At 34.6% G+C, this 27,801-nt stretch overlaps 1 long non-coding RNA gene across 2 annotated transcripts; it reads left to right on the top strand.

Annotated features, from left to right (window-relative positions):
• The first annotated feature begins 268 nt into the window (after nt 1-268).
• LOC140433430 (uncharacterized) lies at nt 269-27,211 on the top strand. 2 transcript variants are annotated; one of them, XR_011949961.1, is made up of 2 exons: nt 269-579; nt 27,075-27,211. It is a non-coding gene; the product is annotated as an uncharacterized lncRNA (long non-coding RNA). The 2 variants fall into 2 exon arrangements; XR_011949962.1 differs by lacking the exon at nt 269-579 and adding an exon at nt 17,461-17,824.
• The last annotated feature ends 590 nt before the right edge of the window (nt 27,212-27,801 follow it).

Genomic DNA, 27,801 nt, shown 5'->3' with positions numbered 1-27,801 from the left:
AATTCGATATGATTTTGATCCATTTAACTTGATACTTCTGAGTATTGGTAATGTCCAAAGTAGATAGATATTAACATTATGTATTTTAAATTTTTTTGCAACGTATTAAGTGATAATTTTTATAACTTTCACTTGCATTTACGAAATTCCAAATAAATTACAATATGTTATTGTTATCAACTGTAATTACGTGTTAAGAAATGAATATACTTATTTATATATTAGGCCCTGATAATTAATTTTGTAATTGGGTTTTTTTAATGCTTTAAATATATCAATATAAATACGTATTTATCAGTTCAAAAGGTTCAATACTTGATTTGCTGATTCTTTACCTTTTTTTACGTGGCCATTAATTAATACGGATACTTCCAAAACGCTCACAATTAATATGGCATTATTTTTTGTTTTTGCTGTAGCTTTTACATTTTTTTCAGATATAGCTAATGCTCAAAACTGTTACGTAGGTTTTTGTATCCAATGGGCTCGTTTACTTTGCCCTGGTATCGTTTTGACATGTAAAAATGTTGTACCTTCCGGTCCTTGTGGTTGTTGCAGTACATGTGCATAATATTACATGTAAGTATCACTAATATTATTTTATGTGTATTATTTTCTAAATGCATGCTAATCGATATTTATCTTCTTTTTTTTTCTCATTATTCTTGTCTCAGACCACTACTTGTTGAAGTAGCACACCCTGCCCTTCTATTATACATTATACCTTACCACTTCCTTTGACATTAACAGGTAATCGGTAACCTCCAGATGTAGCTTTGCTAGTCGAAATATTAAACAACTGTTGGTTATCAATTGTATCATCAAATGGATTCACCATTTCTTTTATTCCCTTTATGGTAATATCCAAGTTTTTTGTGTCCTCTTGAATATTGTTAAGAACATGCATTCGGCGTGGCCCGTGTAACGGTTGCATCTCGAAAACGACTAAAACTTTTGAGCGCGAGAGAGAGATCAACCCGTCAAATAGGCGAATTAGAGGTGGGCTACTCCCGAATGTTCTAGTATATAGTGACTTTTATATATAAGCGTACTTTCTAGGAGTAGTTTTTAGTTGATAAGAGATAATCGTGCTATAAACTTAAAATATATTTATATAAATTCGAACCGCTCATTTTATTTAAAAACGTTACAGTTGGTGTCAGGTGTGGGGTTAATTGATTTATTTAAAAAATAAATTGAGCAGTGACTTTTGAAAAAGACGTCGGGAACATCCGCGTAGTTTGGCACTGGATCTTTGTACGAAAGAACATTTAAAAAAGTACGTGTGTGCCTAACCAAAGATGCTGCTAGTAGAACTTTCAGTAAAACAGTTGCGTGAACAACTAGAAGAACGCGATGAAGACTGCAGCGGGTCCAAGAAGATACTCCAAGAACAACTGAAGATTGTTCTTAACAAGAATGGAGAAGACCCAGAGACATTCCAGTTCCAGTCAGCAGAAGAAGCAGTTTTAACGAAAATAAAAAATGTCGCAAATGATTGAAGAAACTTCTAAAAAAAAAAAATGATACTAAATTTGAAAACGTCTCGCAAATGATTGAAGAATCTTCTAAAAAAAAGATGACAAATTAGAGAACGTTTCCAAAAGATTCGATGAAACATTCAAAAATGTATCTAGAAGGTTCGACGAGACTTCACAAATAATTAAAGAAATATGTACTTAGAACAATGAGAAATTTGAAGAAGTCTCAAGAACGTTTGATAAGATACAGAAAAATGTAAACGACAAGATAAAAGACGTAGAAGAGAAGATTAAGCAATTAGAGATCATGATAACTAACACGAAAGTGCTACCACCAGTTAATACAGTAGCCTTAGATCCGGTAGTGAAAGAAGAATCACCTAGAGACGAAACGACACATCATATGAGATTCAAATTGCCACCATTTGATGGAAAGTCTTCCTGGTCCATATACCTTAGACAATTTGAAGCTATTGCGCAGCCAATCATTGGACAGAACAAGAAAAGGCTGTTTCCTTGACTGCTGCTTTTACGAGGTGATGCTGCAAATAGCCTAAGACCGATTTTTAAGGGTCAAGAAAAATGTTACCAGACCTTGTTTAATCGACCAGACAAACGTTACGGAGATGCCGATCTCCAACAAGTCTACAAGGCGCAACTAAGAAGTAGAATTCAACGAGCAAGTGAAAATTTGCAAGAGTTTGAAGCAGATGTTGCTCGTATAGTGCGGTTGGCTATCCGGAGGTACCAGATAACATTTTGGAAAAAATTGCTGTAGATACCTTCGTTAATGGGTTAAAAGAAAGTGAATTACAGAAAGCTTTACGACTAGCAAGACCGAAAGTTCTAGATGAAGTGCTCGCTATTGCCTTGGAACATGAAACAGCTAGTCAAATTTCACGGAGCCATCGAGTAAGAACCATTGAAGAAGGCGACGAACCAAACGATGAGCGTCTGGAAGAAATGGTACAAAAAGTAGTTCGTAACACGATGTCGAAGAGACGCGAGCCCAGATGTTGGAATTGTGGTGACGTAGGTCACATTCGCCGTAATTGCAAGAAAATTATACAACAGTCGGAAAAATAGAACGGGTCAACACCAAGGGGCAACTGCCGACCTCGAGAATCACAGCCCCCATAGTAACTGTGAACATTCCGTCCTCCGGTGGAATTCATAGCTTGTACATCGAGGGTCGTATCAATAATAAATGTAGATCGTTTTTGGTAGATACAGGTGCAACAAGAACTATTGCATGGCCAGAAGTAGTACGAGGCCATCTTAAATTATCGCCTGCCACAGCAAAGCTTAGAACAGCAACTGGTGAGATAATTCATACATATGGTGAGGCTAATATATCAGTATCCATTCGCCAGACCACAGTGAAACATAGAGTATTAATTGCAGAGATCTCCGACGAGTTCATTTTGGGGATGAATTTACTAAGGAAAGTTGGGGCTGTATTGAATGTCAAATATGGAGTTCTCGATATCAGTGGTGAAAAGTTGCCGTTTCATGAAGACAAAGAAGATGTTATCAGCTTAAGGCCTACTTGTGACGTAACAATACCCGGTAATAGTGAGAAAATTTTGATGACCAGACCTGATGGTTACTGCCGAGAGGGAAGTTTAAGGATGGTCGAAGATGTGAACAATGCCGAGTTCCTAACGGCAAAAGCTTTGGTGAGAATACGAGATGTCGTTCCTGTAAGAGTTATGAATTTAAAGGGAACTGCTATTAAGTTAAGTAAAAGAACTTTGATCGGACAGTGTGTTCTTCGATTTGTTCTATGAATACTAATGAGAAACTATCGAAATCTAAGTATCCAAAGGAGCTTGTTGAGACGGTAATTAAAACGTGCCAAGATCTTGATGATAAACTAACTAAAAGAGTGAAGTCTATGCTGATAGAATTTCAAGATGTTTTTGCGATTGATAAGAAGGATAATGGCAAAACAAGCATAGTAGAGCATAAAATTAATACCGGAGACGCTCAGCCAATCAGACAACAACCTAGACGACTTCCCTTTGCGAAAAGAGATGAAGCCAAAGACATCATCAAAGATATGAACAAACAAGATGATTCAATGCGTTTTTGTATTGACTACCGACAGCTCAATGCGGTAACTAAAAAATATAGTTGTCCTTTGCCCAGAATAGACGATACTTTGGATACTCTTTCTGGTTCACGTTGGTTCTCCACACTCGATCTAAAAAGTGGATATTGGCAAGTAAACATGGGGCTAGCTGATTGGGAAAAAACCGCATTCTCGATACGATCAGGGCTTTGGCAGTTCACAGTTATGCCCTTTGGTTTATGTAATGCCCATGCTACATTTGAAAGATTAGTGGAGGCAGTTTTAAGAGGTCTAACATGGAAAACATGCCTGGTTTATTTGGATGACGTAATTGTGGTTGGAAGATCCTTCGATGAACATGCCAATAATCTAACAGAAGTCTTTCAACGATTGCGGGCAGCGAATTTGAAGTTAAGTCCGAAAAAATGTCACTTGTTTCGACGAGAAGTGAACTACTTGGGGCATATTCTAGCAAGTAATGGTGTAACAGCTGATCCTAAAAAACTTGCAGCAATTAAGGATTGGCCAGTACCAAGAGATAAACACGAAATTAGAAGTCTTCTTGGTCTATGTACATATTACCGACGTTTTGTCAAAGGATTTGCCAACATCTCCAAGCCATTAACAAAGTTGACAGAAGAAGGCAAAGAATATACATGGAGCGAAGAGTGTCAAAGAGCTTTCGAACACTTGCAAATGGCTCTGATCAGCGCACCAATTTTAAGCTACCCTAGACAGGCAGGAAAATTTGTGTTGGACACAGATGCAAGCAACAGTGCAAGAGAGACGGCTGTGCAGTGCAAATTGTAATCACTGTCTTAAACTAGCTGAACGACTTTGCCCCGTGAGACCAACCACCGTCATTAATGATCAATGGCAGCCTCAACAGCTACAAGACGCTCAAAAAGAGTATTGGATTGGATGCGTCGAAGTGAAAGACCTTCTTGGCAAGACATTAGTGCATGTAGTTCAGAAGTCAAGTGTTACTGGAGCCAATGTTATTGCCTAGTGCTAAAGGATGATCTGTATAGAACCTTTGAGAACGATGATGGTACAGAATCTAAGCTTCAATTGATTGTACCTGAAAGTAAAGTGTCAGAAGTATTGCGTCAGTTGCATGACGGTGGAACTTCGAGTCAACCCTTTTCCAAAACGTTTGTAAATTAATTGGTGTCAATAAGACCAGAATGACACCCCTGTATCCTCAATCAGATGGAATGGTCGAGAGAATGAACCGAACAATGGGTAAACACCTGTCCAAAGTTGTATCACAACATCAAAGAGATTGGGACCAGCACATTCATTTATTTCTAATGGCCTACCGCTCGACCGTAAATGAAACTACAGGCCAGATTCCAACCTTCCTGATGTTAGGTCGTGAAGTTCGTTTGCCCTGCGACCTAGAGTTTGGCTGCAGACCTTCCGAAGAACATGTTGCAAGCAAAGATTATGTCGACCGCCTGAAGTTAAGAATGAACAACATTCAACTTGCCCGACAACACATCCAGTTAGCCAGTGACAGAATGAAAGATCAATATGATTCTCGATGCAAGAATGAAGTAGGTGATCTTGTTTGGCTTTATAATCCACAACGTCGTCGTGGCTTGTCTCCTAAACTGGAAAGACAATGGGAGGGTCCGCATAAAATTAAAAAGAGAATAAATGACGTAATATACCGAAAAGAAGTTGCCAAAAGGTAAACCAAAAGTAGTTCATATAAATCATCTTGCACCTTTTGCTGGTTCTAATGAAACAGAAGAAGCCCCAACCCTTCAACATGAGATCAAAGATGACCGGCGACCAAGCTTTAATAAATTTATGTCAAATTATGCAGAGAGAAAGAGTGCTAGATTCGGCATGACCACAGAAGCTCAGCAGGATCTTTTTAGTATTCCGCATAACGTCTCTCTGGCCCACTGTGTTGACCAAGATCTTGAGACGACTAAAGGAATCTCATCCGTATTTTATAAGAAGTTCAGTCGTTTGGACGAGTTAAAAAACCAGAGTACTGAGATTAGAAGATGGTCCTCGATCTTTGCTGTATATGGTGACCAGGAAGTCGTATACACACAGGGCAACCTACGAGGATATATGGCGTGCTTTAACTAATTTGAAGAAAATTATGAAATTAAGAATTTGGCCTTATCCAAGATAGGCCATGCACTAGAAAGTCTGGACTGGAAGTTGTCAGAAGCATGCTTAAAGTAATCTTCCGAGAAACCGGCATACAAATTACTGTGTGTTGTAATTATCCGAAGAGATCCTGTCCTTCAAAGACAATAGACTGTTATTTCTTTCTGAGGGGTTCATGCATGAGAGTTCTCTAGATTCCGCCATCCTGGGCCTACATATAAAGTTGCTGATCGGGACGCTCAGATCTAAGAGGGGAGCAGTGTTACGAACATGCAATCGGCGTGGCCCTTGTAACGGTTGCATCTCTTTCGCAAAACGACTAGAACTTTCCGGCGATGTCTCTTGCGCGAATGAGAGAGATCAACCCGTTAAATAGGCGAATTAGAGGTGGGCTACTTCCGAATGTTCTAGCACATAGTGACTTTTATATATAAGCGTACTTTCTAGGAGTAGTTTTTAGTTGATATGAGATAATCGTGCTGTAAACTTATAAATAAATATATTTATATAAATTCGAACCGCTCGTTTTATTTAAAAACGTTACAATATTTTATTTGACCGCATGCTGTGACTGAGTACTCATGCTTTTTACTTACCGTTAGTGTTAAATTTTGTTGTTAAAATTATAATAAATTTAAGAATTCATAAAAAAAGACATTTTTTAATTATTAATTATTTATAGTCTGGAAAAAATTATATCGGGCACCTCTTGTTTTTTATAATTTTTAACGAACTAAATTAGATATAAAATAATTTTTATCGATTAAATAGATCGGTGAAGGTCTTAGTTATATCATATTCTCTACTAACAGAAAAAGTCAGAGATATTAGGGCCCCATATTTATGTTTTATCGATTATATCATGAGCTTCGATAATGTTAGATGGAACAAACTGTGGAACTGCTGACGATAATGGGTGTACTGTCGCCAATAGCTCAATTCCCGCTTTACAATTGGTCAAATGGAGCACTTGACCTACTTAGTTTCATATAAGTATAGGTGCACGACGGCCAAAAATTCGTTCTGGTCTGGACAGGGCTCCGCAAAACCATCTTTCTTGGCATTAGAGACCTGGTTGATTTAGTTCCCAGAAACTCTGCTTTTTTATTGCACCTAACCGCTATCCTTTTATTTCAGGATTTTTCCAAGTTCTCTAGTGAGACTTAGTCTAATTTATATTTAAATTGTATTTATTTCAGCTTTTTCGACTTAGGATATTTCTTGTGAAATATTGTATTTTGAATTAAATCGTATTTTCGCCTTAGTACGATTTCATATTTTTCTTCTATTTTCATGGTATTTTCGACTTAGATTCTTAGTTTTAGTAAACATTTATTTGCATTTATTTAAAAAGCCTTCCCTCTAGCTTGTGGCCATATACGACCTATATGTCCACGGACCGTGACCCTTACCTGCTCCTATTTCAGCTATGGATAGTGCGACTGGACCACCTTCTCTCATTCCCGAGGGTTCAGGCCAGCGACAGTACCTGCACAGTTGACTCGTGCAGACTATATCGAGATAACCTGTCACACATTCGAATGAACGGATACGGCATCTATAAGTGTGCTAACGATATATCTATTTTTTTTTAACAATTTCATTATGTTTAGCAATATTTGCCTCAAAAGATTGGTTAAGAGAACTCTCGATTCTTTTCGATTTTAAAACTCAAAAACTATTTAAATCGTGGACTCCGCCGCTGGTCCACCCGTTTTTCTCTGTAGAAAAAAGAAAACATAGCCAACAATACAGTCTATTTTTCTTGCAATTACATAACCAAGAATTTTCACTGTACCAACTAAATTTAAAATATCAAACTGATTTTTTGATTCGTTTTTTAAATTGATTAAAATTGATTTTGGTCTTCCATTTTCAATAATCTCCTTTTTTTCTTCAAAATTATACAAGGAGAATGACTTTTCAAGTAGTTGATCGATTACGCAGCGACACTCATCTATGTTTAACAGTTTAACTGCACGGACACTATATAATAGGTACTAACTCTAAGTAACCAAAACAAAAAATGGTAACAAGCCTACTAATATCCCGAGCGCGCTCACGCTCTCTCGCTTTAAAAAATTTCAGACACGATCCAGCCCCGAGCGATAACTGACAGACCAATACGTGTATCCACAAACAAAAGTGTTAACGTAACTTGCAACCCAGTTCCATAAACTCGTCAATATTTTCGGCGTCTAGTTGGCTTTTTATTGAATTACTATTAACACATATTTCTCTTGGTAAAAAATATAAATGAAATTATTTCACAATAGTCATAAAATATTTGCGAGATTTTTTTAACTGTTACCACAGCGGCGGCTCGTGGCCTAAAAAAGTGGTGAAGATGAGGAAAGCTTGCCGGACCAAAAGGAGTTTTGGTACCTACGTCGCGCCCAAAACTCATTAAAAATTTGTTAAAAAAAATGTATAGAGTTTAGGGCCCTAATAACTTGAAAACAGGTTTTTAGGGCACTTATACTAGATACGATTCGTTCTGCTTGCCTGGGGTATTTTAGTTCTGAACCTTGACATTTCATTGAGGGTTTTTTGGCGATTAAAACACCACGCCTGCTTAAACGGGTTGGTGAGTTTCGATTCAGCCGCCCCCTCTGAGTCAGATGCTGATTGCAGCCGACCACTCTGGATCAGACGCAGATGTTTAAAATACTGGTTGGTCGACCATGTAAAAGAACATCCCTTTTGTCTTCATTTTTCCAATGCCTAAACGGAGTCTCTAATATATTACACACCAAGTCATTAATTTAGCCACCATTTAATATAGTCTTCTGCAGGTCATCATGTAGGGTAGAGTCCATGGCAAAAAGGGAATAAGTAGAAAGAGGAAATCATGGCTGCGAAATATTCGAGACTGGACAAACATGACTGTAGACGAATTATTCCACGTTGCAAAAGACAGAGAAACTTTTAGAAATGTGGTCGCCAACCTCCGTTAATGGAGACGGCATAGGAAGAAGAAGAAGAAGTCATTAATTGGATTTATGTCTGTCTAAAATTATTTTTGTCCAAACGAAATCCACGAGAACACTTTATATCCGAAATCCAAAACAAACCACAGAGAAATGTATTAATAAAGTGCACCAAACAAATAAAATTAATACTGTGACTAAACTAAACTAATAAATACTATACTATACACTATACTATATAAAAAATATCTATATAATAGACTAAATTTCAAAATATTGTCGCTGAGAGAAATTTCCGAAAAATAGGAATACCAAATACACATCCAACAGTGGGTGAAGACGAATAATATATTTATTGACGGAACTGCACTCACCAGTTTTCTCAGCTATCCATGGCCCATGGCAACCGTAAACGCTCATGCAGATGCATTTCACATTTCAAAAATGATATATATATATATATATATATATATATATATATATATATATATATATATATATATATTCACCTATTCCTGAATACTAAGATTCATTACACGGCTAGTGACACAGGTCAGGACTTGACCGTCAAGTACGTACCGCTAATAAAGCTAGTTGTCTTTTTTATTTTTAGATTAATTAAAAGAGAATAAATAATTGATTTCAGAATTTAGATATAATAATTTTGCTTTCATTTTTTATTAATTTGTCTCAATTTAATTATATTTTTTTGGTGAACCTCACCTTCACCTACTTCACCTGGCCGGCCGCCGCTGTTTTACCAATGGTAACAATAGTTACATGAACGCTTCGTCAGCGGGCATATATCAAAACCTGTCAATTTTTGTGATCAATATCCCTATCTCTCTCGAAAATTTTAATAATGAAAACGAACAACACTATATACGAACAGAAATGGAACACGAAATGGATAACGAACAGGGTGATACACTCGATATGGAGAATGAGCAGACTGCAACCCAATCGTCATTTGATGCCGACAGTATCGAAGATCCCTTTGACAGTAACGATTCCTTGCTTGATAAAAGTTATTTTCCTAAATCTTCTTCATCCTCCGATTTAAATTCTTGTATTGATAGTGATGACGAAATTATTACTACACCATATGAGCAAGTTCCATCAGATAATAATGAGTGCTGAGAATAGTGATAGTGATGAATGGTGTGATTTAGAAGAAGATGTAGATGGTGACGATTTTGTAGTAAGAAAGAATACGTTAGTTGGTATTGAACCACATGCGGTACAGAAACCAATACACGTTTTTAGTCATTTCGTAACTGATGAAATATTGGATATTATTGTTAATGAAACCAACATTTATGCTGTTCAACAATTAAGTATGCAACACTCAAGAAAATCCAGGTTAAATTTATAGACAGCCACAAACAAAACTGACATAAGAGCCTTCCTAGGGGTAATAGTCGCAATGGGTCTTACTCAGGTAGATTTAAATTTATATTGATCTAAAGATGATATATTTTATAATAAATTTGTTACAAAAGTTTTAACTCGAGACCGCTTTTTGCTTTTATTGAAACTTCTTCATTTTGAAAATAATGAGAAATCTGATAGTACTACTAGATTATGCAAAATAGAAAATTTAGTTACGAAGTTAATTCAAAATTTTTAAAGAATAATGAAGCCTGACAACATTCTCGTTATAGATAAATCTATGGTACCTTTCAGAGGGAGACTCCATTTTTGTAACAAGACTCATAAATATGGAGTGAAACTATACAAACTCTGTTCTCCTGGAGGCTATACTTTTAATGTAAGTATTTACATAGGAAAAAATGAACAACAACCAGTTAATGTAGCACACTCTGAAGCAGTTGTTCTAAAATTACTTCAGTATATCACAGATAAAGCTGGCAAAATATTATTTGCTGATAATTTTTATTCAGGAATACCTCTTGTTAAAAGATTGTTAGCAGAAAATATGATGTATTGTAGGACTCTAAGAGAAAACAGAAAAGGAATACCACCTATTTTTAACCAGTCTAAGAAGATGAAGCGAACAGAGGTCATTGAAAAAAAAAAGATGGGCTACGAATTATTAAGTGGATGGATAGGAGACCTGTGTTAACGATTTCAAGTTCCCAGCCCATTCCAAACAGTTGATTCCAACAGGAAAGCAGAATAGGCAAAAGCAGGATATTGTGAAACTAAAATGTATAATTGATTACAACTCTGCAAAGAAAGGCGTAGACTATTCTGACCAGATGTCATCTTGCCATACAGTGCTACGTCGAAGCTTGAAATGGTACCGGTAAGAAAAAAAAATAAGTTATAATTTTAATATCTCTTTTTTAATAATTTTTTTAGGAAAGTATTATTTGAGATGATACTCGGAATAGCTATTATTGTTAATAGTTTAATTATATTCAATATGTGCTCTGAAACAAAAATGACCATTACAGAATTTAGACGTCAGTTAGCTTATAATTTAATACAATCACCTGAAGAATAACCAATTAAAAAAAGAGTGCATACTTTTACCAAACCTGAAGGACCTGGAAGAAAACGACGAAAGCCATATAGAGGCTGTCATTAAGTATTAAAATCTTCAGGTTTAAGTTACCGTGAAGTGGATAAAAAAGTTCGTAGGAATATAACTTTTTGTTCCGATTGCCCTGGTCAACCTGAATACTGTTTGCCTTGTTTTAATAAGGCACATACTTAATCCTCCTCCTCCTAACTGCATTCTCTGTTGAGGTTGGCGATCAATATAGCAAATTTCTCTCTGTTCTGGGCTTGATGAATTAATTCATTTCCTCTTGTGTGGGTCCAATCTCTGATGTTTCGTAGCCAAGATATTTCTTTCGTCCTATGCCCCTTTTACCTTCAATCTTGCCTTCTAATATTACCTGGAGCTGCTCAAATTCCCTAGGGCGCATTATGTGTCTTAGATATAACGTCTTTCTAATTTTGATAGTATTGACCAGATGAAGGCGTGTATTCATTGCTCTCAGTACTTCTTCATTCGTAGTTCTGCTGGTCCAGCTTAAACTTAGTATTTAGCGGTACATCCACATTTCAAATAAATTTAATTTGTTGACGTCATACTGTTTTAATGTCCAGGTCTCACAGCCATATAGTAATAGAGACCACACATAACACTTTAGTGTTCTCAATCTTATTGAGACTGATACCTTGTGGTTACATAGCATTTTACGCATATTCATGAAACAAGATCTTGCTATTTTAATGCCTTTTCTAATTTCTTTGAGTGGTCTAGTTGACTATTTAGTTCTCTGCCCAGGTACATGAAGCTTTGGGAACTCTGAAGGTTGATGCCATTTATTTGTATGTTAGGTGTAACACCTATCACCTAACACCTTACACCTAACATAATTAATAAGCAGAAATTACCAATCAATTTTAAAATACGTTTGTTTATTTTAATATAAAGATTAACACTTCTATAATAGTTTTCTGTATGTAATATATGCAAAAGTTATACTTCTGCTTACTAGAGGGCATAAAGTACTTACATGTACACATACAATAGATCATAACGTATCTTCGGGGGCATGTGACGTAAAAACTAGTTTAGTAAGTATTTAACCACCGCAGTCAAGGTGTTAAATAGTGGCACGCTAGTGAACCAATTATCCATTGTGATATTCCTATTGGTTCTTTAAATGTTCTGTGAGAGTCTCATGACAAGATCTTGAGAGCTGTTTGATAGTGTATAGGTCCTTCTGGTTGAAGACCAACATTCACTTCCAAATTACTGGAATAGCTCATTTTAGCGTTACATATTGCTGAAACTTTTCATTCGATGTAAAACTATTTCATTTCTTATTAGACCAACCCAACTTATCCGCAATACTCGTCGATAAATCCACATCTCAAAGGTCTTCAATTTTTTCATTAATGTCTCTGTAAGGGTCCAGCTCTCCATACCATACAGCAATATGGAGACGGGATATATTGAAGGAAATTACATTTCCCATGAAATACCAAAAGCATTTCATCAATTGTGACATAATGCGGAATTATGATATTCTTTACGACATCGTTCTGCAAACAATTCAAAAATATGTCGGATTACAGCAAGTTTATCCTGTTTTAATCGATATTAACCCGGCGTCACATACGTGGATTTTTCTGTCATTAGTACATATGTGGGGTGTGACAAACCCCAATTTCTAGGAAAATCAGAATTTTTTCTGGCAGTTTTTTTATATGTTTTCTAATTTCATGGTCTAAAGTGATCATCTAAGGACTATTTAAGCAAAAAAGAAATAATCACAACACCTTTATTCAAAAGAAATTAAAAATAAACTAATAATAGGCAATTCTCCATAAGCAAAAACCACAACTTAACTGAACAATCTTACCAAAAAATATAAACACCATATGATCAAAAATACAATAGTAAATGAAAATCTAATAGTAAGATAATACAAGGAAAAACTCTGCCCGGGTGTACAGTGTAAGAAAAAAAATTAATCTCTATTTGAATTCATGCAATTTTGACAACTTATGACAGCATGCTCCAGGCACAGTAATGATTCACAGATTGAACAGAAATATTTAGTTTTCCGATCTCGGCTTCTTGGACATACTGAACATCTTCCCATGAGTTTTGGAATCTTGGCAGGTGGCACTGCAGGGGCATCTTGGCCAAAATGTGCAATGTTTTGACGAATACTTCTTGGTATTCTTGGATTATTTTTTCTTTCAGATATGTGGCCCTGGATCAATTCAAAGCCCAACATTTTGATAAACAATCTTCTGGCAAGTTTGAAATCTTGATTGTTTTCTCTGTATATCACCAAAGCATTTATGGCGGCTGTATTCAAGAGAGAAAACACGATCGTAAGAGGCCATCTCCGTGAGTTTCTAGATACGTTATATGATGCAGACAGTTCATCCACTACATCTACTCCACCTCCACTAGTAAAGTTGTAGGAGCTTATTATTTCTGGTAAATTTGTATCGCCAGTTGCTTCATCAATAGCTCCATCATGGTGCATGATGGACAACAGTAGGACGTTTTTATTTTTTTTTCGGCACATACGATAAAAGTGTAATATCTTTCTGAAAGCCAAATAAAGATGTCATTTGTTCTCTGTTTTGGACTGTCAAAAATTGTGCTGGGATGCATCGTTTGTTCTTTCTCAGCGTGCCTACTGACGTAAGTTTATGCTCGTTCAGCAATTTTATCATTAATTCATAACTAGTGTACCAGTTGTCAAAGGTCACATTTCGGTTGGAACCAGAAATAGGTTGTATTAGCCTCTCTACTATATCTATTGGGGAATTACTAACACTGTAGGGACCTTTTGGCTGTTTTCCTGCATACACTTCCAAATTTAAAACGTAGTACGAACGGGCATCAACTAGGGCTTGCACTGTGATCCCATACTTTGCAGGCTTGTTGGGCATGTACTGTTTGAAAGCACATCTTCCACGAAAAGACTCCAACTTCTCATCTATCGTCACATATTGAGAAGGAGTGTAGGCCTGCTTACAATTTTCAATAAATTTGTCCAGAATTCCACGAACTGGAGCTAATTTGTCAATCGCCAATCTGTCTTTACGATTCTCGATGTTATCGAACCGAAGACAGACCATCAAGAATTGAAAACGATTTATAGACATCGTATTGCGGAATATATCGACACCAGTCCCATCTGTTTGCCATAAGTCTCTCAAATTCTGACGATTAGAATGAAACATACCTGCTAAATAAAAAAGTCCGATAAATGCTTTAATTTCACATTCATTGGTTGGTTTCACCATGCATTTATTTTGATATGCAATTTATTTTTGTTGAATTTTGAGATTGGTCCAGCGCACTATGTCTTCGATCATTTGTCGGTCAAAAAACAATTGCCAAAAATCGAAAGCACGTTTAGCATTTTTTGCATAATGCTTCACACCCGGCAAATGAGTAATAATGTTCTCTGATCTTGTTCGAACCCGTTTATTATTTGAAGCAAGTTTGTTCCATCGTGTTCCGTCTTTTCCGAGATACATTTCTTCGTTTCTTGGAGGTCCGTCAGTGCTTTTATTTTCCGTCTCATTCTGAAGTTCTGTTTTTTATGTCTCCATGTCTGAATCTCCGTCAGAAACTACATCTTCTATTCCGATATCCTGCTCCGAGTCGGTGTTGTGGTCGCTTTTAGAGATATGGTCAATATCGTCATCGATTCCCGATTCGATGGCATCGTCATCAATTTCAGCCCATAAAGCTTCAAGTGGAGCTCGAGCCCGTGCTTGGCGGAGGAAGGCAATAGATAGGGACGACTGGAGAAAAATTCTTGGGGAGGCTAGGACCCACACAGGGTTGTAAAGCCAAAATAATGATGATGAAGCTTCAAGCTTTTTCTGTTCCGCTTCGTATGACATGATATTTTAGCTAAAAAATTAAACAATTGAATATGCAGATTCAAATAAGTAAAAAATAAAAACTTACTTATAATGTCAAAATTGCAAACGCGAGTACATAGGTGGGGTTTGACACACCCCAGAGCGTTTCAGGCGCGCACTGCCTACAATGTACTGAGGTAACGCCTGAATTCGATGGTGGGGACATTTTTGGGAAGCTATTGGGGTGGACGTGCGCATAAGTCTGCGTTTGATTTATTTTAAGAGCGATATTTGGGAGCTGGGGTTTGTGAAACCCCACATATGTAGTGCCGGGTTAACAAGAAGCTTTATAATCAGAACGTAAAACTCGCATGAAAAACCTAAATCATCTAAGAGACATCATTAAACGAAAAATTTATATTCCGGATTCGTCAGCTTTCAGTAAATCGTCCAAATTGAGATGACTTACCCTCTACTTTCTAGCTAAATACAGTAAAAGAAGTGCATAAATTTCATCTGAATTTGTAAAATTTGCATCGCTGTCCCTTGTAAAATTTGCATCACTGTCCTTTGTAAAATGTGCTTGAATAATCTCAACAATTTCGTTCAATTGTAAAATAATTTTATTAATATTTTTTTCTGAAAAGAAATATTTCCAAATTTCTATGATTTGTATAGGTATAAGTAATAAGAGTAATAAGTGTAATGGCGTAATAAGGTTTCGTGTATAGTCTGGGTCCTGGTAAAACCTTTATGATATAAAAAATTAATTAAAATCCTTTGTAAAAGGTATATATTTAAAAACTCAAACGGGCTGTTTTAGACAAAACGTTTTCGGAATCCATCATTCCATCATCAGTGTCTAGGAGTACATAAATATAGTCATTAAATATATGGGTAAAAACCCGTTAACAAATAATTAGTTACATTAGTTTGACAGTATTTCTTATAAATTAATAGGATGTTTAAGTTACCGTTGGATTAGGTAACATGGCGACATATGACTCCACGTTGAAGTTGCTAGTCCTGAGACGGTGTGTCTACGAGGACTGTATGGAAGCAACTGGTACAATCCTCGTAGACACACCGTCTCAGGACTAGCAAGACTTCAACGTGGAATCATATGTCGCCATGTTACCTAATCCAACGGTAAGTTAAACATCCTATTAATTTATAAGAAATACTGTCAAACTAATGTAACTAATTATTTGTTAACGGGTTTTTACCCATATATTTAGTGGCTACATTCATGTACTTCTAGACACTGATGATGGAATGATGGATTCCGAAAACGTTTTGTCTAACACAGCCCGTTTGGGTTTTTAAATATATACCTTTTACAAAGGATTTTAATTAATTTTTTAATATATGGTATACAGCCAACTACAGGAACGTAGATTCCTTGTGGACTTTATGATATACTCTTGTCTTAGTATTTTTCAGTAACGGAGATATTTTTTCCATCTTGTTTGCCTGTCCTTACCCAGTTTCGACCCATCAGTTAGCAACAGTGTTGCTAACTGATGGGTCGAAATATACTGTATTAGTTTCTTCGTCTAAGTAATAAGCTTCTACTTTATCGACAATTTGGTTGAAAGAACAATTTGCTAACAGATGACTGGAAATCTTAACTTCGTCAGAATCATGGTCCGACTGCTTAGTGTCTGTGGCGGCTGATTCTAATAGATATTGAAGTCGCTGTTGTTCCTTTGTATAAGTGTTAATACGGTCAGAATTTAATTACCTTTTTTGCGTTCAGTTTTTACTATAGTGCGTAAATAGTCGCGTCTGTGCCTGAGATCGATATTAACTGCTAACCGAGTAATACCACACTAACTAACGGTGCCGCCTGCCGCCAGTCTTGATGAAACGTCAAATGAAGTGGGGGAACTTCTAGAGCGGCGGACTTTTGTAAGCATATTTGAGGTTTTTATGGATATTGATAGTGTCTTTCGGTCTGTGAGACCGTACGCGATTATTGGAGGATTAAATATTAATAGCTTTCTATTTTAGGTGTTCACTTTTTCTCTACTAACATAGTTACTGCACAGCGAGCTCTTTCGTGTTGATATACCCCACTGCATATTATTGTGAAACCATACAAATTTTTAGTTCCACGAAGTTTCTTTTTTGTTTCGGTTATGACAACAATGTTTTTCTTACGATTATTACTTATTTCTTAATAATTAGTTGTTTTTTTTTGTTTTATTGATTAAAATCCTCAAAACTTTTAAGTAACTACCTTTAATTTATCTGTTTTTCTAGTTCGTTTATCCTCGACTTTCGTAATTCGTCATGATTTTGATCCATTTAATGTGATGCTTTTGAGTAGTTGCAATGTCCCAAGTAGAAATTAACATATTGTATTTTAATTTTTTTTAAACATATTAAGTGATACATTTTTATTGCGTTTACTTGCATTTACGAAATTCGCAATAAATTACAATATATTAATTGTTATCAAATGTAATTACGTGTTAAGAAATGAATATACTTATTTATATATTAGGCCGTGATAATGACTTTCGTAATTGAGTTTTTTCTTAAGCTTTAAATTTTTTCGCTATAAATACGTATTTAGCAGTTCAAAAGGTTCAATACTTGTTCTACTGATTCTTTACCTTTTTTTACGTCGTCATTCATTATGCTGATACTTTCAAAACGCGCACAGTCAATATGGCTCAAATTAAAACTTTAACTTTATTTCTTGTTTTTGCTTTAGCTTTTACATTTTTTTCAGCTATTGCTAATGCTCAAAATTGTTTCGTAGGAATTTGTATCCAACGGGCTCATTTACTTTGCCCTAGTATTGTTTTGACATGTCAAAATGTTGTGCCTTCGGGCCCTTGCGGTTGTTGCAGGACATGTGCATAGTATTACATGTAAGTATCATGAATATTATTTTTTTTTTGTATTATTTTCTAAATGCACCCCATCTAATTGATATTGATCTTCATCTTTCGTCTTTCTCTTATTCTCCTTTTCTCTGATTACTACTTTTTTAAGGTACTTGGTCATGATAATTTTATAGCACACCCTGTCCGTTTATTATACTCTACCAAGATGTCCTGTCCTCTAGATGAAAGCCATTAACTTTTTCACGGGAGGTTAACGATTCTCTTGGCTACGCAGATCAGATATACAAAAGATAACTGTTTCTACTTTATTACTAGGTATTTCCATAAATAGTTTCCGTTCCTTAGAATATTTGATCTCCCGATCATTTGCAAATGTGGCTTACTGCCGAATATAACGCTTTTTTCGTTTGTATGGATTCCAATTCAGGCTTCTATTTGAAAGTAATTGTAGCAGGCTCTAGTTTTCTAGCTTTCTAGTTTTCAGCCTGCTTCAATATATTTTTATCCAACTGCATAAAACTAGCAGCACGGTGAAGTTCGCAATGGTGCAGCCTGTTTAATCCTACATCGGATTTCTTATCGACCAGGATACTCACATGTACCCCATTCGTCGCTGGCTTGCAACCCAGGTTTGTCCAATGCTTCACCCTTAGTGCGTTATTTTGTTCATCAAGATCAGCTCATGTCACCTTGGGGTCTTTTAAAGAAACGCCGGTACACGTTTGGATTTAGTGAGTTCTTCAGCCTTAAAAGCTTGAAAATCTGACACAATTATTGGTTTTCCCTTTTATGCAATTTTCTCCTAATTTTTTTCGTCGGGAGTACTTCTGTTAGACGAAATCCTTTTAAAATCATGTCAAATTAGTTCTACTTCGAGAAATAGGAGCTTTCCTTGCTATGACGACCTGGCTAAGGTCCTTGCTCCTTTATGTTCTTCCTTTAAGTTCCGGATAAGCATTGTTGAGATACCTCAAATTTCGGTATTTTTAGTAAGAGTTCTTGATTTGTGCTCTAATCTGTGTATCTGTCCCGATCTTTTGGATATTGTTAGCTCTCCCTTGGCATCCGTTTTGGAAGTAATTTTATTAGTTCTTATCCCTTCTTAGAGTTGTCTTTTTTTACATTAATTTTCCCACCCAGAACTCTTAATATAATTATAAGACTTAATATGAAACGAGGTGTGAAATGGTGTCTCCAGTATATAGTTTGAGACAATTTTTTTAGAAACATAACTTTTACCGGAACGGTAAACGTAGTTATTAACGGAACTGTACTTTACAACTTGGCAAATTTCTGTTTGTCTCTAAGATGCAGAACGACCGTGCTATTAGTGAGCGAGATAGTAAAAACACAGATACACTCTACGAAGAAGTTTTAATTATTCAAATATTTTTAAAATAAAATCATGAGAATTCAGTTACAGATTTTTATTTACATCTTTAATACAAAATTAACTTCTTCTGGTGCCGTACCCATGCAGCGTATAGATTGTCTGAACTATGAGTGTTGTTTGCGACCTAGCCCTATTTAACCTTCAATTTTGCCCATTAAAATGATTTTTTGAAGACTATATTTGTCGCCTCTTAAAATACAGCCTAGATATGAGAGCTTTCGTTGTTTAACGATGTTTAGAAGCTCCCTTTCGGTATAAGTTCTTCTTAAGACCTCTTAATTTGTAATAGGTATGGTCGATCCATGGAATTTTAAGCAACCTTCTGAGACACCACATTTCGAACGCTCAATACGGTTTAGCGATCTCACTTGAAGTGACCAGGTTTCGCTACTGTACATCATTATTGGCCATATGTAGCACTTTAGGACGCGAATACGGAGATCCAAAAAAATTTCTCGCTGAAAAATGTAGTTATTGAATTTCGTAAAAGTATTTCTAGCTATTGCTACTCGCATCTTCACTTCTTCGTCGCAATACTATTAACTGTTTAAAGTAACTTCAAGATGTTTAAATTTCTCAACTCTGTCTATAAGTTGGTTGTTTATTTTTAACCATGCTTGCTTATAACATCGTCTCCTGATTATCATTAATTTCGTTTTTATCAAGTTAATGTTGAGAACATATTCCCCTCTCACCGTATTAATATTGTTTACTATATTTTTCTTTCTTCTATGTTGTCTGCTATGATAGTTGTATCATCGGCATATCGCAAATTATTTATGGGAATTTCATTTCTTTTAATACTTTTTTACTCTGTTGAATCTTAAAGTTAAAAGATCTTTTTTACATAAATGTTAAACAGCTAGGGGGAGACGATGCAGCCCTGTCTCAGCTCTTTACCTATTTCTAACTGTGGTGTATATACACTGTTGGGGATCCTTATTTCTGTCTTTTGCAGATAATTTTTAATTGTCCATTTGTAGAGTACGTGAGATATTCCTAATTGAAGATTAAAAACGTTGTAAACGAGTGAGGTATTAAAAATGAAAATATCTTTTTTATCAAAATTCATTGTAATAGGTATTAGTACTAAAAAACAACAGTTTATATATTTTAATTCTAAATTATCAAAAAAAAATTAATAAAAATGTAATGATAATAAAATGTATGGTAAAACCGACCCAAGTCCAGTTCTAATTAAAGTGCCTGGCAATAAAAGAAGAATTAGAGTACAATAATACATATAAGTAGTTTTACTGTACTCAGATTTTTATTTACTTCCTTGAAATGAAGACCACCCTTCGCCAACTGCAAGTTATATTTACATAGAATTCATTATTTTGGTTTGCTTCAACTACTGGCAAATCATCATAAAATGATTGTAATTCCTCTGAAACAAATCTTTTAAGTTCTTGGAGCTGCTTATACTTTAAAATAGGTATTGGTATTAATCCACTATAAAGTTGTTAAAGCTCAACATTTAACAACTTTTTTGAGTAAGTTTATGACTCAGTCCATCAGAGTGAAGCTGGTCTATCTATCTATCTATCTATACAGCCTTTGCTGTCCAATTTTGGACATAGGCCTCCTCTTCCTTCTTCCACGTCTCTCTATTGTAGGCAGTTTGTATCCACTTCGGGCCTGCATGTTTCTTCAAGTCATCTGACCATCTCATTTGTGGCCTACCTCTTTTTCGTTTGTAACTATATGGTCTCCATTTCTTTTCTTGTCTGATAGCCTTTCTTAAATAGTAATAATGTTATTGCCTCGTTTCATGTGGTGGGTATTTGTTTTGTGTTCAATATTTTATTCATTAGTACATAAAGGACTTCCACTGTAGTTTTCCCCCCATTTTTTAGAATTTCCACAGTTATTCCATCTTTCCCAGGAGATTTATTATTCTCCATTTCTTTGAGTGCCTTTTTTATTTCATTTTTACTGATTTCTGGTTGTAGGTCAGAGCTAACGTTCTTTATTTTCAGTTGTAACTGATTACGGATTTTTTGGGTTGGTTTTTGTTCTGTTTTATAGAGATTTGTATAATATTCGTGCGCTATCTGTAAAATTTCTTTTATATTGTTGGTCTCCAATCCTTCTTTGTTCTTTATGCTATTAATTTGTATGTTTCCCAGATTCTGCTTTAAGCGCTTCATATTTCTATTTTTTTCAATTGTTTTCTTTATCTTTTCTTCCTGTACTCTTTCTTTGTATTCCATTTTTTTTCTTCTTGTGTTCATAAGAATCTTTGTTTCCTGGGATATGAAACTTTCTTTTTTTGTTGTTGTCTGTGCTATTTCTTTACTCACTTTCATTAGAGTTTCTGTAAATATCATGTTTATTTCATCGATATGTTTGTGTTCTATATCTTCCTTGGTCGGCAATATTTCCTTTATTCTCTCTTCTTACATCTGTTTTTCTTGTTTTAGTTTTTCCATGTCTAATTTCTGATTATTTTCCATTTTTTTTCTTGTTTCAAATCTAGTATCAATGATTAACTTGGCTTGAACTAGTCTATGGTTGCTACCAGTTGAGAACCGATTTAGGGCTGTTACGTCTTTAACCATGTTGCGTTGAAAGAATATAATCAATTTCGTTTTTAGTTTCCCCATTGGAACTAATCCATGTCCATTTTCTTTGGAGTTTTTTCTTAAGAATGTATTCATTGCATATAGTTGCTTCTCCCCCAAGTAATTCATCAATGTGTGTCCTCTATCATTTCTTTTGCCGTATCCATGGTGTCCTACTTTGTCTTCTTCTTTAGATAGTTGTTCTTCGATTTTGGCATTGAAGTCCCCGATTATTAGCGTTAATTTTGATTTCTTTTCTTCGATAGCTGTTGTTATGTCTTCGTAGAAATGTTTAATATCTTTATCGCTGTAGGTACTTGTTGGAGCGTACACCTGTATGATTTTTAAGAAGGTTCTTTTTAATTTAAGCGTCGTGTATGCTATTCTATCTGATATGCCCTTGGTAGATTGTATGTGTTTAACTACTTTTTTATTTATTATAAATCCTACTCTATTGTTGGTGTGTTCTTTATTACCTTTATAGTATAGCAAATTTCCTAATTTTAGCTGTATTTTTTGTTCTCTTTTTCTTCTAACTTCAGATATGCCGATAATATCTCACTGTATTTTAGTCATTTCTTCCTTTAGTTCGTGGATTTTAGTGTCTTCGTTCATGGATCTGATATTATATATATAATATATATATATATATATATATATATATATATATATATATATATATAATATATATATATATATATATATATATATAATATATATATATATATATATATATATATATATAATATATATATGTATATATATATATATAATATATATATATATATATATATATATATATATATATATATATATATATATATATATATATGTAATATATATATGTCGTAGGCAAGTATGAAATGCAGGCATTCTCGCAAAAGCCTAGTCATTTCGTAATGACTTGGCAGTTTGTATAACGTTTTCATTTTTACGAAATGACTTCAACCTTTTAGGCATTTGCGAAACTACCGGAAACGGTAATTCTATTTTGAAACAGTGTTGCAATTTAGGCACAGATCATATAATATAAAAAAATTTTTTCCTTTCCTAAATGAATAATTATTAAAAGCTCTTCCAAAATCATATTCTTTTGGTGAATAAAAATTTAAAGTCATTGCAAATGTCCTTGATTCTAGAGAATATTTGGCACCTTTTAAAAACTATCGAAACAATGCTTTGGGTGATTTTCGTAAAGAGGCCTAAAACAATAAAAATGCAGAAATAATTATACAAAAATACAAGTACATAATAATAATTTAATTCATTTTCTCTTCCCTTTTTTATATTATATGATCTGTGCCTAACTTGCAACACTGTTTCAAAATAGAATTATTACCCATGATATCATGACATTATCGTTTCCGGTAGTTTCGCAAATGCCTAAAAGGTTGAAGTCATTTCGTAAAAATGAAAACGTTATACAAACTGCCAAGTCATTACGAAAATGACTAGGCTTTTGCGAGAATGCCTGCATTTCATATTTGCCTACGACATATATATATATATATATATATATATATATATATATATATATATATGTATAATATATATATATATATATATATATGTATATATATATATATATATATATATATATATATATATATATATATATATATATATATATATATATATATATATATATATATTTAGGGATTCTACAGTATTCACTGCCTTCCCTCGCTCAACCGTTTCCATCTCTCTCTGTTGTTCCATTCTCCATCGTTTAGTCCTCTGTTACTCATGGCGTCGTCTACTTCGTTCCTCCAGGATTTTCGGGGTCGTCCTCTTTTCCTCCTTCCTATGGAGCTCTATTCGGTTATTCTCTTTATCCATCTGCTGTCGCTAGCTCTTCTTACATGTCCATGCCACTTTAGTCTTTTTTGTTCTATATATGTTAGTATGTCTGTTTCTATTGATGTTCTTTGCTTTATTTCGTCATTACTGACGCATATCTGATGTTATACGTTCCTAAATTTATTTTTGTCGAATATTTGCCTCCCTAGAATCCTTGAGGCGGACCGGTTTCCCTGTGTGGGATTCCGAGTTAGTAACTCTACCCACCTGGAGTCCTATTCCGTTTGTTTCATAATTCGACATGTTTCCTGAAGAGGGATTTTTGGCATTAAAACACCTCGCTTGTCAGACGGATTGGTGAGTTCTGTATCAGCCACCCAATGTGGGCCAGACGCTGTTCGTAGCTGTCCACTCTGGATCAGACGCTACTGTCTTGCTAGTTTTTGGTCCACGCCGGATATTTCATTTCCCCGGTACCACCCATATCTGGGAGGCATTCGACTATCCGCCACTCGGGGGCGCGCCCGATGGGGGACTATATTGCGCGGGTCTATGGTCTATGGAATCTTAATATCCAATATAAATTTAAAGCACACATACATATTTCTATTCTATTTTATTCTATCTACCTGCTATAATTGACTGACTATTGATTAAGTTCTCTGTACTACTCAAATAATAATTGTTTGTTTGTTTTGTTATATACACATTTGTTTATATACAGCATGTATTCTAACCTTAGTTTCTTGAGGGCCTGAAGATGCTGTAAAAGTTTGTAAACAGCTAAACCGGTAGGCCATACTCTTTTACCAACTTTAATGAAAACCTATAACGGATTTTATGAGTTGAAGACTTATTTCCCTAACATTCACCATGGTTTTCTCTAAATTTATTTTTAGTCCATAATCGTTGCAATGTATATTTAGTATATCAGCGTTATGTTATGTAATTAAGAGACTCACCGTTTATTATTAGACCATCATTGACTTAAGAGAACGCTAATTCTGAAACCTACTAACTACGAAATCCATTCTACAGTCAAAGAGCACAATTGTAGATAGTGACTCATGTTTTAATTATTTTTTGTAGGCCAGTAAAAGTGGATCTTTACCCTTTAGAAAAAAATATTTTTGTTGCGACAAAAGGAAAAAAATTAATTATTTTTTAATAAACAAATTAGTGGATTATTGCAGAATCTGTATCTCTTAAGAATTGACAAAAACCTTCTTCAAATTGACAAAAAAAAACATGAAGGAGCTTTTAGGTTTACTTTTTGTGAATTGAGAGTAATTTAGTTTAATTCAATTTGGCGACAAATAATAAATATAACTGACAGTAGTATAGCGAACCGTGTATCAAAAAGAAACTTCACAATTTAACACGCGAAGAAAAAATTATTATTGGAAATGTGTTTAAAGGACTTCGAGCCAGAGAACAAAATATGAATGTAAGCGATGTAGTATTTTGACAAAAGTTTCCGAAGCTAGTGTGTACAGAGTAATTAAAGCAGGCAATGAAACAAACGATAATAATACTTTAAAGGTTGAGACAAGAGGAAGGAAACAAATAAAATTGGATGATACAACAAACAGGCCATTCGTTGTGCAGTACATGAATTTTATTTCAAAAAGGAATTACCAACTATAAAAAAATTGCTTCTTCCCTTCAATATAATGAAAATATTCCAAAAATATCAAGACGTGTTTTGTCACGCACTTTACGTGAAATGAACTTTAAAGGTACTTCAAGAGAAAGGAATACTACCCTTATTGAAAAATAATAAATTATTTTATGGCGCAAAAAGTATCTGAAACAAATAACAGAAGTTCGAAGAAATGGAAAAAAACATATACAGATGAAATATGGTTACATAAAGGACATACTGTGACAAAAATATGGCAGGATTTAAATGTGAAAAGAAAATGACAAGCTTTCCTAACTGGTTTGTCGACAGGTTTAAAAGCCCCATCCGGAAAGAGAAAACGCCTTATTTTAGCCATATTGGTAGCGACTCAGGATTTGTTGAAGGAGGTTTAAATACATTTGTTTCTAATAGACTGGGGATTACCATGAGGAAATGGATGCAAATCATTATCAAAAATGGGTTTCAGATCTTCTGTTAGAAATCGAGCCAGGGTCTCTTATTGTTGGATAACGCTTCATATCACTACCGGCGTGTACAACAGTTATCAAACACTAAATGGAAAAAAGCCGATATTGCGGATTGCCTTACTAAAAAACATATTAAATTCGATGAAAAAATTTTGAAAATCGAGTTACTAAACTTAGCACGGTGTCATTAAGATAAATATATTAAATATGTAGTAGATGAAATGGCGCGAGGACGAGGCGTAATTATAGTTCGATTGCCGCCATAACATTGTGAATTAAACGATAGAACATATGTGAGCTCAAATAATAATGAGGACAAGAATAGCAAGGAACAATGTTACTTTCAAATTCAATTATGTAAACAAATCTGCTTTATAGTGATTTCAGCAATGTGATCTTACAGTCGAAAATAAAATGTATCGAGCATCTAGTGAAAGAAGAGCAGAATATTTGGAACCTTGATAACTTCATTGGAATTACCATGGAACCAGTAGTTGTGGATCTAGGCAAAGATACTACTGATAAATCTAAAGATGATATAGATCGCTCAGATTAGATTATATGTAATGTTAGTTTTTATTTGAACATATTTTTGGAAATGTTTTATGGAAATAAATATGCAGTTAGGGTGACCCATCATTTATTACTAGTACTGTTTCGTACCAACAATTGTTAAAGTACTTAAGTTTCAGTTTTACCTGTGCTAAAAGTTACTAGACAACAATTTTTCTAATCCCATGTCATTTAATCTCATTTGACAATAGAAATTAAATTTAATCCTTGAATTAGTTTTAATTTTATTAATTTAAACGGATGAAGGGCTTTTCCCAAAACATATATTTAACAAGGACTAGTTTTCTTCGTCTAAGGCATCTATAAAATAAGAAAATAATTTTTATGACAATCAATTCGTTCTAAAATCCTGATTATTTAAAAAAAAAAACCGCACGCTTTTGACTCGTCGATGATTTGCTTTTCCCTCAAACCCGCAAAGGTTTACATTGAAAATATTTATTAGTCATTTTCTACAAATTGGGTACTAGAGTAGAGAAATGAGCAAGCTATGCTAGCGCGGCCGGTCACTTTGTAGCGTGCAGTTTACGCGTTGCACATTGCGCGCAACAAATTATACATCGCGCTAAAACGCGGACAAAGTGATCTGAACGCAATGCAACTACAGTCACGCATAACTTGGAAATTATGCGAACTGTTTTCCGCTTTATCAACGTGATGGCATTATCGCTCGTATAACTGCTGCCTTAGTTAATTGAAATCACTAAATTGTTTTAGTAGATAATCGTCAATTACTATTTTTGTTATTGTGGGTTATTTACCTTCAAACATAACGTCTTCTGCCATAAGGTTGTAATCCCATATTTGCTTAATATAATTTTTTTTTCAGACGTTTTGCAAACCAACCAGCAGATTTATTGTGAAGATAATAGCAAATATTTTCTACCTATAGAATTTTATGTTTGTACTGTATTTTTTGTTTCACAAAACAAAAATAATAATTAAATGGTCAATGTTTTCATGCTATTTGTTTTAATTATTCTTCAAAGTTTTTTCCCTTCCATATGCAATAGATTGTAGTTTATTAGTAGATGGTTGTAATATGTCCAGTTTTTTTGTGAACTAATTAATTAGTTCACAATTAATTATTTACTTTTGGACATGACGTTAGCCGACAAAAAATATAAATTACTTATTTTTTAAATACAAATTAATGTAATAGATACGAAACTGTTCGTAGATTACTAGAAAACTAATTAGTTGTTTGCAGCTTTAAATAATTATTGAAAAAAAGAATGAAATATTCTAAATGTGGCGCAATCTGATAGCAGAGCGCTAGAACAATTATTACTTAAGAGACAACTCATCTATCAGATGGACAATCGTTTGAAGAATATTACAAGATCAATTAGATGTTTGTAAAATATATAAATTACTAGTTAAAAAATTATATATATCCTACTACCAGAGGCTTCCGACAAGGTGACAAAATATCACCAAAGCTCTTTACTGCAACCCTAGAAAATATATTCAGCAAAATGAACTGGCAGAATAAAAGAATATCCATTGATGGAGAATACCTCAGCCATCTAAGATTTGCAGACGACATCGTTCGC

This window comes from Diabrotica undecimpunctata, chromosome 2 (assembly GCF_040954645.1).
Source record: "Diabrotica undecimpunctata isolate CICGRU chromosome 2, icDiaUnde3, whole genome shotgun sequence".
Taxonomy (NCBI): Eukaryota; Metazoa; Arthropoda; class Insecta; order Coleoptera; family Chrysomelidae; genus Diabrotica; species Diabrotica undecimpunctata.
This window is presented reverse-complemented; position numbering and strand designations above follow the sequence as displayed.